The sequence below is a fragment of the Tachyglossus aculeatus genome, chromosome X1, assembly GCF_015852505.1.
Source record: "Tachyglossus aculeatus isolate mTacAcu1 chromosome X1, mTacAcu1.pri, whole genome shotgun sequence".
Classification (NCBI taxonomy): domain Eukaryota; kingdom Metazoa; phylum Chordata; class Mammalia; order Monotremata; family Tachyglossidae; genus Tachyglossus; species Tachyglossus aculeatus.
Genome location: NC_052101.1, coordinates 92,191,142 through 92,204,869, shown reverse-complemented (window position 1 = coordinate 92,204,869; position 13,728 = coordinate 92,191,142).

Sequence of the window (13,728 nt, the reverse complement as noted above, 5' to 3'; positions counted from 1 at the left end):
TGCCCACAACGGGCTCACAGTCTAGAGTGACTCCCAGTTAGTCATGTGGCTGGCAATAGCCCATCTGATAAGTCACCTGATCAGGGACAGTTCTGTAAACTGTGGGAAATACAGAAGGACCAGAAACTGGGTCTGGAGCAGCAAAGGAGTGGGGGAGGAAGGTTGGGAATCAGAATCAGAAGGGGGGGGGGGGGGAATGGGGAACAGAGCCTGTGACAGGAATAGAACAGGGAACTATCTGTTACCAGGTCTGTAGCAGCAAAGAGCTGGTACTAGTTTTATGCATGGACGTGTGATCCAAGAGCTCACATATTCCTCAGCTCAAGGAACTGTTGGTTGACAGAGGGCTTGGACAGCTTACCTTGTATAGGTCATGAAACCAACACTAGAACCATTGAGAAATTGATGGTGTTAAAAGATATGCACTGGAGGCACAAACCCATAAACAAGACAGCCCGAAAAGGGAGAGGAAAAAAAAATAAATCCATTTCTTACCCTTCAGTAATCTTTCTTGATCTGAACAGGTGCTTGAGACTAAATACTTTCAGTTCCAACAAATTACCAGTGGTTTCCTAACAACCTTCGTATCAAGCAAAAACTCCTCACTATTGCCTTCAAAGCTTTCCATCCCCTTGCCCCCTTTTATTTCACCTCCCTTCTCTCCTTCTACATACCAGCCTGCACACTCCACTCCTCTGCTGCCAACTGTGCCTCGTTCTCGCCTGTCCCACTGTCGAACCCTGGCTCCCGTCCTATCTCCGTATTCTAGACTGTGAGCCCACTGTTGGGTAGGGACCGTCTCTATATGTTGACAACTTGTACTTCCCAAGCGCTTAGTACAGTGCTCTGCACACAGTAAGCGCTCAATAAATACAATTGATTGATTGATGGAGGATTCAGAGCAACTTGCCCCAACAACAGTGAAAATGCAAGCCCTTGGACTTTAAAGCTTTGCTGAGCCTCCTATTGGTTGGGTGCCCATCCCCCCCCCCCCCCCCAGCCCCATCAACCAGTAGTTTCAATCACCCAGAGAATGCTGGGAAATGTAGTCATTCAGACTCCTTGGAAACATTTCCCAGAATTTAGTGAGTGCTTACTGTGTGCAGAACACGGTATGAGGCACTTGAGAGACTACAATATAACAGAGTTGGTAGATATGTTCCCAGCCCACAAACAGCTTACAGTTTAGAGGACAGAGAGTGTTAAAGGAATAAGCTTCCTTTAATAGAGAAGCTGTGTGGCACCATGGAAAGAGCTTGGGCTTGGGAGTCAGAGGTCATAGGTTCAAATCCTGGCTCTGCCACTTGTCAGCTGTGTGATGTTGGGCAAATCACTTAACTTCTCTGGGCCTCAGTTACCTCATCTGTAAAATGGGGATGAAGACTGTGAGCCCCACATGGGACAACCTGATCACCTTGTATCTGCCCCAGCGCTTAGAACAGTGCTTTGCACACAGTAAGCGCTTAACAAATGCCATCATTATTATTAAGCTTTCTGTTCCTCTTTCAGTTCCTTTTGGTGACAGGTCCGCCTAAATATTTACACAACTGAGTTGTGCCAACTCCCAGCACTCACTTGTGTTTTTCTCAGTCCACTTTGCTAGAGGAAGATTATGGGGTGCTCTAGGGACCCTCAAGATACCTCCTGACCACTATGTAGATCGAGAGCAAGATCCAGGAGGGCTAGTTGAACTAGCCATTCTCTCCCTCTATAAGGCACATCTGAGTTTGTACTTTGCCCTGACAATGGAGATATAACAAGGAGTAAAAAATTCAGGAGGGGCTGCCAATTGTCAGCTAAGTATTTATGCTAAAAAAAAACATGAAAATATAAAAATAATGTCCAGCTTTCTCTCTCTTTTTCATCTAATATTGCTCTAGAACAAGATCAGATTAAACAATAAAATTTGACAGACAATCAGGCCATAATGTGGAACAATCACTTCAGGTGTTTGACAGAAATATTGCAAATCAACTTTTTATGGCATTTGTTAAGTGCTTTCTTTGTGCCAGGCACTGTACTAAGAGCTCGGTGGATACAAGTTCATCGGGTTGGACATAATCCCTGTCCCACATAGGACTAGCTCACGGTCTTAATCCTCACGCTGCAGATGAGGTCACTGAGGCCCAGAGAAGTGAAGTGACTTGCCCAAGGTCACACAGCAAACAATTGACAGAGCCAGGATTAGAACCCAGGTCATTCTGACTCCCAGGTCCGTGCTCTATCCAGTAGGCCACGCTGCTTCCCAACTAGATATTTTACTCTAGATTGTCTCTTGTGCAGGCAAGATAAATAAAATGTATTTATTTATGTATATTAATATCTGTCTCCCCCGCTACACTGTGAGCTCGTTGTGGGCAGGGAATGTGTCTGTTTATTGTTATGTTGTACTCTCTCAAACACTTAGTACAGTGCTTTGCACACAGTAAGCACTCAATAAATACGATTGAATGAATGAATGAAAGAATGAATAGTGTGAGCACACTTTTCCAATGAAGTTTCTTCTGGATTTTGAACAACCAAGACAGTGGCAGCTACAGGATGATGAGCGCCTTGAAGCAAGGGTCCAATAGGCCAGCCCCCGTCACAAGTCATGATGATATCAGGCGGCAGCACCATGTGATGTCGTCACATTACTTCACCCGTGTGGCAAATCAGGGAAGCAGGCTCTGAATCCCCGACTTAACCCGGGTGACTTGCTCGGGTCCAAGCCATCCACTGAGCCCTGGGAGGACAGGAAGGGGGGACAGGGACAGGGATCTAGGGTGGCATCCTCCGCGCCAGAGCACGGGGTGACCAAGCTTCCTGGCTCATCTCCCACTGTGCCCACAAGCAGCTGGGCTGCGGGCTTGAGTAGAAGGGCATTTGTCGGGGTAGAACAGTCCCCAAGCCTCCTCCCCCTAGCCCCTCAGTGTGGTTGAATATCCCCACCCTCTGAGGCATTGGTCTCCTGTGGGCCTTTCTCTGGCTCCCCCTATACCCATTGCCCACCACTTTCTTGGCTCTGGGCACTGTAAGTTGGCAGTTTTCCTCTTAACTTAGCCTTCTTGCTCTAACTTGGTCTCGACTCTCCCCCCTCTGCCCTCTCACTCACGCTATTCCCTAAATTTGGGACTCCCTCTCTCCCACGCTCCTTTCCTCCCCAAATCCGAGACCACAACTCTCTCCATATTCAAGGTCCTACCAAAATCCCACTTCCTCCAAGTCCCCCAAGACATATAAAACTATCAACCATGTCTAGCTCTTATGAAACCCATCCTGAAGACATTGGTATAGATGTGTGTTCAATTGTACATTCTGTACTAGTCGTAAAAAGGAGGTAAACAGTCTCAAAGAGAAAGCAGGTGCCTAGAAAGTAGAGGCTGTCAATGAACAGGGCGTCCTGCCACAGAGCAAGCAGGCCGTCCTGCCACAGAGCAAGCAGGTGAGTACACTTCTAGCCACTTTTCCCATCCTTCCCCCTTACCCCTTTCTCTTACCCCACTCCCCTTTCCCTTACCCCCCTCCTCTCTTTGCTTGCCTCCCATTTTCCTCTCCCCTTCCTCTTTGCTGCTCCTTTCCCCCCTTTTCCTCCCTCCTGCTTTCCATTTGCTTTCTCCCCCTCTCTCCACACCTTCTGACTTTACCCCTTTTAAACACTGCCCTCCTTAACACTGTGACAGTCTGCCTGGACTACTCAAGACAGCGGAAGGGGAAATTGCAGCCTTTCTGCCACTTTGCTGAGGGGAGGTTCATTTACATCCTTCTTGGAGTGGCCAGTTCACCTGGAAACATCTACTGGAGATCAACCAATTCAAGCAGAAAAATGAGAAAAAGGGGAGGTCGGAAGAAGAGGTTATAAGGGGAGACAGAGAGCAGAGAGGCCCTCTCTCGCTTCTCCATTCTCCATTCTCCATTAAAGCAGTTAGCCCCATGCCTTTCAGGTCAAAAAAGAAGCTCCGTATGGAGAGCCTCCCAAGAGGAGAAAGGATAAGTGGATGTTGCTAGTTTTGGGATAGACCAGGTTAAGTTAAGGACGAGGGTCAGTCTGAGGTTAAGCTAAGATTTTGGTTTAACGTTTCTAACATCTAATTACTGTTGCTATTAGATTACATATTTCCACTTAAGGGTGACTCAGTATTCTGACTTTAATATTTTGTTTCTATAGAGGTGTCTTCTGTCGTGAACCCATTACCTTAGGAAGATCATTCTATAGCTTTGGAGAGAGAATAGGTGTTAGAGTGGCTGACGCTGAGATTGGGTGGTGGGGGGTATGTGGCCATTACATATGAAGTTTGGAGTACTCTGAATGTATGGAGGCATATTGGAAGGATAGGGAGGATGGGGTGGGGCCATTAGTTACTGGCAGTAGTGCAGTGCATGTTGGAAGGATAGGGAGGATGGGGTGGGGCTGTTAGTTACTGGCAGTAGTGCAGTGATGAGTAAAACACCAGGAGGATGGGATTAGGACATTTAGGACATTTACAGGCACAAGGAAGGAAGACAGTGGGACCATAACAGGAACAGATAATCCCACCGTATCCGAGAGGGCTACTGAAAATCTGCGGACACACCTCAGGAAAGCCCCAGGCCACCCAGAGTGACAACAGAGGGGAGGGAGCCCACCTGCAGAAGGGCAAGGGATGTTGGAGGGGGAGAAAGAGGGATTGGGGGGCAATGATCTTGGCTCTACAGCTGGAGTCCACTGGTCTGGGCATCAGAGTAGGGAGAAACAATCAACTGCATCATTTTGTCCCTTTTGATGTTTCTTCATGTTCTTGGATGGGTAATTATGCTGAGGTGATGGGTGGTTTTTTTCCCCTTTTGGGCGGGGTGTGGGGGAGGGTGGGGTGGGGGGGTGGGGAGAATCCTTACAGTAACCCCACTATGTTGTCAATAGAAGGCGGTTATCATCAACAGTAGCCAATTGGCTTTCATCCCCAACCGGCTGCTGAGTCTTCTGGGTACAGGACTGGCAGCAGATTTCCCGAAAACTTCCAATGCCTCTTGGAGTTCAAAATCCTCAAATCATTGGATGGTGGCAGTAAATTACCTGGGCACTAGTGGGGCACACTAGCTGGAGTTCTTTTGGGTGGGAGGTGAAGGCGAAGCAATCGGGGGTCCTCCTTTTCTCTGGGACAGTTCTGATTGAGGAAGTCTGGCTGCACAGATGGCAGCAATCTGGCACAGGGATGCTTACATGGTCCATGGGGGTTTGGGTTGCAGCACTCCAGTTGTGCCCTGGTCAGCCCCACAGGCAGTGGGCCAGCAGCATCTGGCCTTGAACCCTCCCCGGCAGGTGGCCGCAAAACACAACCGACATAACCTGGGATCCAATCTGGGGCAAATCTCCTCGAAGAGAGATGTGCATTGTTGTAAGCCCTGTTCCCTTAGGCCAGCCCCCATTCCACCTAAGGCAGCCTGAAATCTAGTCATTTTAGGTGGAATGGGGAGGCAGGATGCTTGAGGAACAGTGAGATGGTTGCCCTGCTTGGCCACCATCCAACATCCCCCAATTTTCCTTCTTGTAACCCGTGATAGACCACTCACCCATGAATATATCCACTCCACATCCTTACCATCTGCTCTGTGAAAAAATGTCTCCTGTTGGTTGGTTTGAATCTATCGCCTTCAAGCTTCAGTGTGTGTACCCTCATCCCAATGGTATGAGATTTAATGAACAATTATTCTGGATTCATCCTGTCCACTGCCTTCATGTTGCTGTAAACAGAGACCACGACCTGGCTCGGTTTTGATCTTTTCAAACTAAAGAGTCCTAATATTTTCTGTCTGTTTTCCTGGGGATGCTAGCAACTCCGTCCCTCTGATTATTTTGGTCGATCCTGCCTGTAATTTCTCCGACTCTATTACGAGTGTTATTTTCTGACTTTAGTTGAAGGTGTGGACTGGACCTGGGGGTGGGGGAGCAGAATGGAGGAAGTGGTCACGGTAACGAGGTGGAGGCCTGGGATTTGGCCTAGTTGCAACATTTGGCCACAGTCACAGACCCACAGATCCAGCCAATAGGCCGGAGACTCTGCTGTTTGAAAAATTTAATAACCCAGGAGCTTATTGATATTGCTGTCCCCCAAAGCAGAAATATCCCAAGAACACACACAGTGCAGATAAATCATTCTCTCCCACTGTGTTAATCCACAGAAGGCTTCCCTCTGTGGTTTTATGATAGCCTGTTCTCTCCTGTCTCCCCATGCAGTTCAAAGGGGGAGAGGAGGGCTCAAAGTTATTATTTTTCAAAAAATTTGTACTTTTCTTTAAGCCTCTGAAATTTGCTCCTGAGCAAAGAAGTTACCTGAAGGGTCCATCTTCTCAGCACAGATGAGTCTTTGAAACAGGAGGGCCTAGAAGAAATGATGACATCAACTTAGCCAGTGCCAACTATAGAAAGCTTACCTATAGAGATACCTTCTTCTGGGGTGCAGAAAGACAATAGATCAGTCAATCAATCAGCTGTATTAGTTGAACATCTACTGTATGCAGAGCACCGTGCTAAATGCTTTGTAGAGTATAACAGCATTTAGATTCCTAGAGTTAGTTGTTTCTGGATTGGGGGCTCAGGGTTCTATGGCTTCTTGATGTTTATTCTTTACAAAATATCTAGAGAGGCAGGCATGATATTGAACCAATAAAGCAGACCAACCGACCTCTGAAAGAAGATCGAGACCAACGCAGGTATGTGTTCAGTTCTTTGATCGGTAGAGGTTTGGCTAATGAAACTGTAACAACAAGTGGTTCATAACTAGACTTCCTTCCTGCCCACCCCTCTTTTCTTTCCATTTATCAATTCATTCATTCATTCAATCATATTTTCTGAGTGCTTACTGTGTGAAGAGCACTGTACTAAGCACTTGGGAAGTACAAGTCAGCAACATATAGAGATGGTCCCTACCCAACAACAGGCTCACAGTCTAGAAGGGAGGAACAGACAACAAAACAAAACATGTAGACAGGTGTCAAAATCATCAGAACAAATAGAATTATAGCTATATGCACATCATTAGCAAAATAAATAGAATAGTAAATATGTACAAGTAAAATAGAGTAATAAATCTGTACAAATATATACAAGTCAGTTCTATAAGTGGCTCACTAGAGAAAGCAATTCCTAGCTGAGTTCCCCGAGAACATGGAGTTAAAGGGACATCTCACATCCAAGAATAATCCAGGAAATTAGGTGCTGGAATCTGGGTGTGTAACTGAGCAACTGATCATCAACATACAGGCCTAACCCCTTTCACCCAGAAAGCTCAAAGCTCCTTTCAGTCCTGATTTTAGCGGTCACTCTGAGGACCACCCCATCACACTCTTCAAAGCACTTAGTATGGGGCTCCTGCACATGGAAGGTGTTCGATAAATAGTATTCATTCATTCAGTCAATCACATTTATTGAGCACCTGCTGTGTGAAAAGCACTCTACTAAGCACTTGGGAGAGTACAATACAACAACAGACACATTTCCTGCCCACAACGAGCTCACAGTCTAGAGGGGGAAATAGACATCAATATACATATTAAATGAATAAATAGATTACAAATATATACATATGTGTTGTGGGGCTGGGAGGGAGGATGAATGAAGGGAGCAAGTCAGGAAGATGCAGCAGGGAGTGGGAGAAAAGGAGAGGAGGGCTTAATCAGGGAAGGCTTCTTGGAGGAGATGTGCCTTCAATAAGGCTTTGAAGTGAGGGATATGATATGAGGAGGGGGGGCGCTCCAGGCCAGGGGCGGGATGTGGGTGAGAGGTCGGCAGCGAGATAGACGGGATTGAGGTACAGTGAATAATACTTATCAATAGTACTTATCCATGGGCCAGTGAACGAAACATGAAGCGAAGCTTTGGGGCTTTATCTAGGGACTCACAAGCCTGAAGCAGGTTGAGAATACTTAGTACTCCTCTTTCCGCCCTCTCCTCTCTGTCAGCCCTCATCTGAACCCAACCATCTAACTCACCCCTCTTTACCACGTTCCTTCCTATCTCTCCCTCACTTAGATCCCAGCTTCCCTCAGCTCCATCAAGGAGCTACTCTCATTGGTAGCAAATGCGTTAGTGTGATGGGTAAAAATAGCTGCTCCCACAGAGTCCCCAGACCCAGAAACATGACTTGGCCCAAACAGATATAATGGCCCCAGGAACTCTATCCCCCTGCGGCCAATGATAACCACCTCACATTAATTTTAAAAGGTTCCACACCCAGATGAGAGCCCAGGTCCATTCAATCCCTCTTTGGCAACGCTCTGCAGGGTCATGTAATCAATCAATCAATCAATCAATCGTATTTATTGAGCGCTTACTGTGTGCAGAGCACTGTACTAAGCGCTTGGGAAGTACAAGTTGGCAACATATATGTTGCATATATGTAACAGACAAGGATTATTTGCTGTACCAGATGAAGGACTCTAGCAACCTAAAAATCAGATGGTCCTCAAACTTTGAATCATCTGGGAGGACGTAACAATACTAATAATAGTAATAATAATAATTTTGGCATTTGTTAAGAACTTATTATGTGCCAAGCACTGTACGAAGCACTAGGGTAGGCACAAGATCACCAGATTGGACTCAGTCCCTATCCCACAGGGGCCTCACAGTCTAAGTAGGAGGAAGACCAGGTATTGAATCCCCATTTTACAGATGAGGAAACTGAGGCCCAGAGAATTGCCCAAAGTTACACACTGGGCAAGTGGCAGAGTTAGGATTAGAATCCAGGAATTCTGACTTCTAGGCCTGTGGTGTCTCCACTAGGCCATGCTACTTCCCACATCTTAGCCAACGTTTCCACATTCTCTCACCAGGGTAATTTTAGATTCCATCCCTGTTTCCAGGGTTGGACTACCTCAGTGGAAATCTGAACATTTCCCTGTCAATGAGGTAACCCACCCTACAGCTCTCTTGATTGTAAGCTTCTTGTGGACAGGGAACATTTCTATGAACTGTGTTGCATTTTACTCTCTCCAAGGCTTAGTGCAGTGCAGTAGTGCAGTACTTACTCACAGTAAATTCATTAATTCATACTTATTGAGCACTTACTCTGTGCAAAGTACTGTACTAAGCACTTGGGAGCATATAATATAGCAATAAACAAATTTCCTTCCCACAGTGAGCTTACAGTCTAGAGGGGGAGACAGACATTAATATAAAGTCTCATTAATAATAATGATGATGATGATATTTGTTAAGCACTTACTATGTGCCAAGCACAGTTCTAAGCACTGAAATAGTGGTATTTGTTAAGTGCTTACTCTGTGTCAAGCACAGTTCTAAGCCCTGGGGTATATACAAGGTAATCAGGTTGTCCCATGTGGGGCTTACAGTCTTAATCCCCATTGTACAGATGAGGTAACTGAGGCACAGAGAAGTTAAGTGGCTTGCCCAAGATCACTCAGCAGCCAAGTGGCAGAGCCGGGATTAGCACCCACGTCCTCAGTCTCCCAAGCCCATGCTCTTTCCACTAAGCCACGCAAATCCCTAATAATGGTATTTGTTAAGAGCTTACAAGATGCCAGGCGCTATACTAAGCGCTAGGGTGGATACAAGCAAATCAAGTTGGACACAGTCCCTGTCCCATGTGAGGTTCACAGTCTCGATCCCCATTTTGCAGAGGAGGTAACCGAGGCACCACTGATGGATTGATTGATTTTAGGGGAGGTGGGGTAAGGTCCAAAACTCTAGTGATGAAGCCAATCAATTTATCCTCACCTCTAATTTTAAGATTCAACAGAAAAGGTTGGCTTTTGAACATCTAGTAGAAGGCCAGAGATTCTCTTCTTGACAGACCTAAAATGTTGACCCTAATTATGTTTGAAAACCATGCCAAAGTGATTCAATTTGACACAACACCTGAATCTAACAATCACAGAAATACAACCCCATTCCACTGCTCACCAGAAATACAAACATTTGTTACAGAAATACAAATATTTATCCTGCTCATTCTCACCATCATAACCAGAATTGACTGAGCACCTCAAGTGTGCAGAGCACTATACTAGGCAGTTAGGGGACACATAGAAGTACACCCAGCTCCTGCTGTACCCCACATTTTCACTACTGGTTTGGGCATAACGAGATGAAAGAATGAGAACATCGATTCCACAATAATGGAAGACACGGTTATGCATATGTGCGTGACATCACACCCAACTTCCGCTTCTTCCTTAATGTAATAATAATAATAATAGCATTCATTAAGCACTTACTATGTGCAAAGCACTGTTCTAAGCGGTGGGGAGGTTACAAGGTGATCAGGTTGTCCCATGGGGGGCTCACAGCCTTAATCTCCATTTTACAGATGAGGTAACTGAGGAACAGAGAAGTTAAGTGACTTGCCCAAAGTCATACAGCTGACATTTGATGGAGCTGGGATTTAAACCCATGACCTCTGACTCCAAAGCCCGGGCTCTTTCCACTGAGCCATGCTATACTATACAGTTCTTTGTGTTTGTGCTTTTGCAATTTCACAGTCTTCAATGCAGCAAATAACAATGATGGACAGCTCATAAAGGCAGGTCAATCAATCCTGCAATTGAGACTACTTATTGAGCACCTGCTGTATGCAGTGCACTGTACTAAACACTTGGGAGAATACAGTGGAATTAGTAGACTTGACCCCTGCCCTCGAGGAGTCTACAATCTAGCAGGAAAGACACTAAAGTATATTGTAAATAGGAGGACACAATAGAGTATTCCAGACGGGTACCTAAGTGCAACAGAAGGGTTGTGACTGCAGACGGGCTGGGGTGGTGGTAAAGTGCTGACGTGATAGTTGGGGGATAGAAGGTGAGGAGATTGGACAGTAATCAGGGAAGGCCTCTTGGAGGAGCCGTGGTTTCAGAAGGGATTTTGAGATGATGAGAGCAGTGGTCTGTTGGATAAGAAGCCAGGAGGGAGTTCCAAGCAGGGGGAGACATGGGTGAGGGGTCAGCAGTGCTAGAAAAGAGGATGAGACACAATGAGTCGATTGGCTTGAGAGGAACCAAGTGAAAGCTGGGAGAGAGTGGGAGAAAAGAATTGATAGAAACAGCATGGCCCAGTGGAAAAAGCATGGACTTGTGAGTCAGAGAACCTAGGTTCCAATTCTGACTCCTCCACTTGTCTGCTGTATGATCTTGGGCAAGTTACTTAACTTCTCTGGGCCTCAGTTTCTTCATCTGTAAAATGGGGATTCATTACCTGTTATTCCTCCAACTTAGTCTGCTAGCCCCAAGTGGGACGGAAATTTTGTACAACCTGACAAACTAGTATCAATGCGTGGCACAGTAAGTGCTTAAAAAATACTGCAATAATTATTATTATCATTATCATCATTATTATTATTATTACTAACAAGAAGGGAGAGAGTGGACCATTAGTGACAGGTTTCTTGAGTATGGGCACCCATATATACCATAATATGATTTTCTCATGACCCAGGCTTCTTCAAGAACCTGACCCCCATGTTACAGAAGAACTCCTTATAGATGGCATGATCCTGGTCCTTAATGGGGAAATTAATTTGATGGAAATTGACAAATATAGAATTGATTTTTATGGGGTTTTTATGGTACTTACTGAGAGCTTAGTATGTGTCAAAGATTGTTCTAAGAACTAAGGCTGGACACAGTCTCTGTCCCGCATGGGGCTCACAGTCTAAGTAGGAGGTAGAACAGGAGAACTGAGGCACAGAGAAGTTAAGTGACTTGCCCAAAGTCACACAGCAAGAAATTGGGAGAGTTGGGATTAGAACCCAGATCCTCTGACTCCCAGGCCTGTGCTCTTCCCACTAGGGAATGCTGCTTCTCGCAGTATTCAAAAGTGTGTAGGTAGATATAATTGATAGCAAGTAAGTAACTAGACAAAAACACAAAAGTGCTGAGGTGGCTGATGTTGGAGAAGCAGCATGGCTCAGTGGAAAGGGCATGGGCTTTGGAGTCAAAGGTCATGGGTTCAAATTCAGGCTCCTCCAACTGTCAGCTGTGTGACTTTGGGCAAGTCACTTAACTTCTCTGTGCCTTAGTTACCTCATCTGTAAAATGGGGATTAAAACTGTGAGCCACCTGTGGGACAACCTGAACACCTTGTAACCTCCCCACCACTTAGAACAGTGCTTTGCACGTAATAAGTGCTTAACAAATACCATTATTATGATTATTATTATTGGGGGGCTAACCAGAGCATACCTCCTGGAGGAGGCTTTGGATGAGGGCTTTGAAAAAGGGAAGGAGTTGGCCTGGCAGAGCTGAACGGATACTGCAACGGGTACCTTCTCCGAAGTATTCCCTGCCAAGGGTGGGGGAAATGGCCAGAATATTATTGAGTGATTCCTGTGAGATGAGATGTTGGCCCAATGCAATTATACTGCAGAAAAAAGAAGCCCATTGCAGTGAAGCACCTTACCCAAGATTCCAAACATAGGTTGGAATTCCAACTGCCAAAGGCAGATTTTGGCAGGTGCTGAATCTCTCAATCAATCAAGCCATCAATGATATTTACTGAGTGCTCATTGTGTGCAGAGCACTCTACTAAACCCTTGGGAGAGTAGAATACAACAGAGTTGGTAAATATGAACCCTGCCCTTCAGGAGTTTAGAATTTTGTGGGGGAGAAGAGCATTCAAATAAATGATAGCTAGGGGAAGTAGCAGAGTATAAGTACATAAATACTGTGGGAGTGGCAGTGAGGTGAGGATCCAGGTGATTGAGGGCATGCAGACCCTAGTAAATAGGTGACGCAAAAGGGAGGGAGAATATGATGAGGAGATGAGAGGTTAGTCAGGGAAGGCTTCTTGGAGGAGATTAGATGTTAGTAGGACTTTGAAGATGAGAAAGAGGTGGCCTGTCAGATGTGGAGATGCAGCATGACCTAGGGGAAAGACCAAGGGCTTGGGAGTCAGAGGTCCAGGGTTCTAATCCCAGCTCTGCCACTTGTCTTCTGTGTGACCTTGGGCAAGTCATTTAACTTCTCTGTTCCCCAGTTACCTCATCTGTAAAATGGGGATGAAGACTGTGAGCCCCATGTGGGACATGGACTGTGTCCAACCTGATTAGTTGGTATCTACCCCAGCGCTTAGTATAGTGCCTGGCACATAGTAAGCGCTTAACAAATGCCACAATTATTATTATTATTATTTTTCTTAAATACCACATTAAGAAATGAAAGGGGAGGGAGTTCCGCATGGGAGGGAGGACGAGAGGAAAGGGTCGGCGGGGAGAGAGCTGAGATCGAGGTAAATTAAATAGGGTGATATTAGGGGAGTGAAGTGTGCAGTCTGAATTGTAGTAGGAGAACACCAAGGTACGGTAGGAGGGGAAGAGCTGATTAAATACCATAAAGCCAGTGGCCAGTGGGATACATGAGCATGTTTGTAAGCAGTGGGGGGAAAAGCCATTAAAGAGTGAACAGTTGAGGATGACGGTCAGGGAGGGAAAAAGGGAAGTGGCAAGTGTTTCGTTAAGGTGAAAAGGGATGGGGTCAGAGGCACAGATGGAAGGGGTAGATTCTGAAAGGATTCAGGACACCTCCTTTAGAGATACTGCTAGGAAAGATGGGAGAATTGCTCTTACTAGCCTCATGTCTACTGCTTTGAATCCTTTCATTGTATCTTTCAGGTTAAAAAAAGCCACACAAGAAATGGACACATTCTAGCTATTTTCTTGAGCACAAATAACCCTCTGGGGAAATGGCAATAGCAAATACTGTATATATATGCACCAAGCCAACCCTCCCCCCTTGCCACCCTCTCCAGACTTTCTATCT